Genomic DNA, 4,252 nt, shown 5'->3' on the forward strand with positions numbered 1-4,252 from the left:
GAGGTAACTCTGCCAGTCCTCCTAGGCAGTGGCCCTCCATTTTAGTGTCTCTCCCTGGCTGTATGAGCCCCCATTAGCACCCTTCCACACCCCACTCCCTGTTCAAACCCAACACTCACGAGACCAGTGGAACCAACCTTTTTGGCAGCTGTGCCACAAATTAGCGCTGCACCTTCTTGGAGTGCTGCTCCAGTCCCCTTCCCTGCCCAATCTGCTTCTTTGCTTTCATCCCTATCTGCTGCTGTGCTGCTTATCTCCTACCTGAGCTGCTGTGTGCACACATGCAGAGGGCACCCATGCCATGCATACTGTAGGTTGGCCACCCCTAGATGATGTGGAGCTGCTCCTAACCATGTGCTGCCATCTGGACCCATCATCCATGAACATTCCTGCTGCAGAAGGGTGTTCGGTGCTCTGCCTGGATCCAGATGCTAGCACAGCTGTCAAAGGCAGCACTCAGCTCCCTGGTGAAAAAAGATCCTGCACCATCTCTGAGGGTGCAAGAGGAGCACCTTATTAGCACCCAGGCTGGGCTCTGTGCCCCACATAAGAGCTCACTGGTGAGGCAGGGATCTGTGTGGGGATTCTTGCTGCCTCAAGATGCGTCTGTCACAGGCAAGACGTACAGTACATTCCCTTCATCCTCACTGCATCCCTGCCACAGGCCTGTGCACGAACCGGTTTGATGCTGAGCATGTAGCAGTGCCATGGGCTGCTCTGCCTGGGTGCAGGTTGTTCTGGTGCAGTTTCTGCAGGCCCACCTCACACACTAAAACCTAGGTCAACACTGCACAAGCCTCATAGCCCACTTCAAGGTGCAGAGTATGCGTGGAACCACCTCCCCCCCTTGCACTCGGTGTTCCCAGGTAAGGTCAGGGAGGGCAATGGACTCAGGTGCTGTTGGGTGCCAGGGACTCAAGTCAAGCAAGGCCTGGGAGCCAAGGCCTTAGTCTGCCAGCTCTGGGACAGGCCTGTAACTGCTCTGTGCATGTGCAGTGCCCAGTATAACAGGGACTTGATCCAGGGCACAGCTGCTTGAAAGTGATGGTCATACAGATAACAAGAGAGGGGGCAGGGGGCCTGGCTGTCTGTCCATCCTGCCTTGGAATAATGGGGCAGAGCAGGAAGCAAACTCAGCATGCCTTTCCTTGCACATGCACCAGGACAAGGCTGCTGTTCCAAGTGCCCAGGGAAGCTGGCCATGGCCTTCACAACCTGCTGCTGCAGCACTGGGAAAGCAGACATCAGTAGCTAGTGGGCTCTGAAAGCTGCCATCTTGTGCCCAGGGAGGGAAAACTGGAACTAAGTAACAACACTAGCTGCTTTGACCTGGCCTGACAGCTCCTGCTCCATGGAGCCCCTGCTGTGAGCATGTGCCCCACTGGGGAGCAGAGAGCAGGAGGTGCCTGTGCTGCCACACCCTGGCCTGGCCAAGCCCTAACTTCCTTTTGAAGGCTCCTGAAGGGCCAGGTTGCTGCTTAGCAAGGGAGGAGCAAGGAGTTTTGATTCATGAAACCTCCAAGATCCCATAAACTCCTTGTGCATTGGCACCACAGACATACTGAGCAGGGACCTGCAGTAACAGGGAGAGCTGTGCTTCTCTAGGTCAGGGTTGGGCTTAGTCACACACTCCATGGCCTTCCTATGAACCTGCCCCTGCAGGCATGACACGGATGCTGTGAACAGCAGACATCAACGGAGCTGGGGGGAGGTAGGTAGGTGTGTGGGGAATCAAAATTCAGCACAGCCCAGACCAGCCCCTGGGACATCTCCTACAAAGGAACCAACTTGAGCTTGCATCCTGGTGCTGTGCCCCATCCAGCAAATGGTCCATAGAGCCAACTCTCATCCCAGTTATGTCCTTGGCATTGGGGGGTCGGGGGACACTCGCTATATGTGTCAGTGCTGCCCTCTACTGGGTGCAACAGGAGCTACCCAGGTATTTCCCAGGAAGGTTGCAGTACCATCAATCCTATTCTGCAACAACCAGTCCCGATAGCTAGAGAAACCAGCTCTGTACTGCACACAGACAGGGAACAGGCACCAGATACAGGCAGGCAAATTCCCCCACAGAAGCCAGAAGTAAATCTGGTTAATCCAGGCTTGGTTTATCCCAGTACCAGGTGAGTCAGATCATTAACAGCACTCAGATGTCTGGTTATGAGGAGGATGCAGCAACAGGCAAAGGCACCAACCCTTCCCAGCCACAACTGGCTCTACTCTGCAGGAAAAGGGGGTAGAAGAATCTCAGGCCCCAGTGTAGCCATCTCCCTTCCCCTGTGAGGCTGGATTTTCAGAGGATCATTGGGGCACTTCAGGTCCTGAGAACTTGTAGGACTCCATCCTTGCTTGTCAACAATGGGTCTGCCAAGGGGCTCCCAGGACTAGAACAGTCAAGAGCCACATGGCAGCGGTGCCCCTCAAAGTCAAGGATGACATGCATCAGGCCTGATGAGTCCTCAGGTGACTGAGGAGCCCGATTCCGGATACACATGTTCTTCAATTGGGGCATGTTGTTGCATGGGGGAGTGGAATTTGCAGCCCTGCGTTGGTCTCCTTCTCCTTCCTCTGCCACCACCGTTCTGCCTTGGTATCAAGTCATTGGGCCTTGAAGTGGCACACACCTCGGTGGACCACGTGCTGGCTCCGTTACGTGACTTGCCTAACAGTGGAATGTATGGGCAGGACTAAAGAATGGACAGGAATCAGCAATCACCTGTTATTTTCATACATTCCTCTTCCCCCTAGTCATCACTGAAGCACAGATAGGCACTTAAGGCACTGGCCTGATCTAGGGTTTTATTTTGCTTTGTCACTCATAACTTCGACTTGCCCCCTCACAGGATCCTACCAACCCCTCCTGCATGGCAGCCCATCCCTTTCTGCAGGGGAACGCAGTGGAAGCCCAGGTCGGGCTCTGCATCACGCCTGCATCACATCCCACAGCTGTAAGTAGTGGCTGCCACAAGCCAGGTGTGAGGCTGGGACCCCTGCAAGGTGGTAGCATCTCTTGTCCTTCCAGGTAGTGGCCTTTGCCACTTGTTATTGTGATGGAGTCAGTGTCCTCTGGGCAGCACTCAGAAGGGCCTCCATAGCTGTGCCATCCAGTTGACCCTGCTGCTCACAGAGGGTTTTGATCAAGGCAGCCAGGACTCCCAGCATAAAGGCAGGATAATGCTTATCATATTTCAAGAAGGCTTATGTGTACTGACCAATCCTGATGCAGAGCTGCAGCAAACTGGAGCCTAGCACAGTACAAGGCAGCTACTAATCTCTGGTACTGTCACCCCTCTACCCCTCCTGTTGTTACCTACTGATGTGACCTAGCTATTGGCAAAGCCAGCAGGTACCAGCTGGGCTGAAATGCCCCGTGGGGCTCTCAGTGCAGCCAGAAAGGCACACCCATGCTAGCCTTAACCTAGCCAATACTAACAAAAACACAGCAGCTCAGACTTCAGCAATGACTGCTCAAACCCACTGAAGCCATCCATGCTGAAGCCCATGCCCCTACATCCTCACGACTAAGGCTACCCCAGCCAGCTAAATGAACAGCAGCTTGGGGATGCTCACTTCTGCTGCAATCACACCTCTGATTCCACCTCCAGGATACCAAGTACCAGCTGCCTTTCACAGATCCCCAACACTTCCAAAATGGTGCACGCACCAGGAACACAGCACAGGCATGTTGTTGGAAGCATGTCTTGAGTTTCCTTTTGAGTAGGATTGAAATCCTTTTGTTTTCCATGACCATGATCACACCAGGCCCAGCAAGGACTGAGCTGTGCCAACATGGAACCATCTTTGGGCTCCCACATCTATATTCTTACTATGTAAAAGGCTGATCCCTTTCACAGTTCAGCTCCATCCATCTCAACGTAGGAGCTGGTCTCCAACAAGAGGCAGCAGCCTTGGGTGTTTTCCAAAGCTGGAAATGTAGGCACAAGTATTGTGAATTCTCTCAAAATCCTACTTTTGGGGCCAAATCTCATTTTTATTTTGGCTTGGGGGCCGGATTTTCCACCTTCCCTTGCAATTAGTTGCCTCAAACACATGGTGGGATTCTGAAATTGAGGCGCAGACAAATTTGAACATTTCCAATTCTCAAAAAAAAAATTAAATGCCAATATTTTCTGGAAGAAAAATTTAAAAGAAAAAATAGCTCTCCCCTCTGGTCCCTCACAGCTTTGGCACCGAACCACCTCAAGAACCCTCCCCACAGCCAGGCTCCGCGTGCCTGGGCACTGCTATCTCC

The sequence above is a fragment of the Crocodylus siamensis genome, chromosome 9, assembly GCF_052110815.1.
Source record: "Crocodylus siamensis isolate JL-2025a chromosome 9, ASM5211081v1, whole genome shotgun sequence".
NCBI classification, from domain to species: Eukaryota; Metazoa; Chordata; order Crocodylia; family Crocodylidae; genus Crocodylus; species Crocodylus siamensis.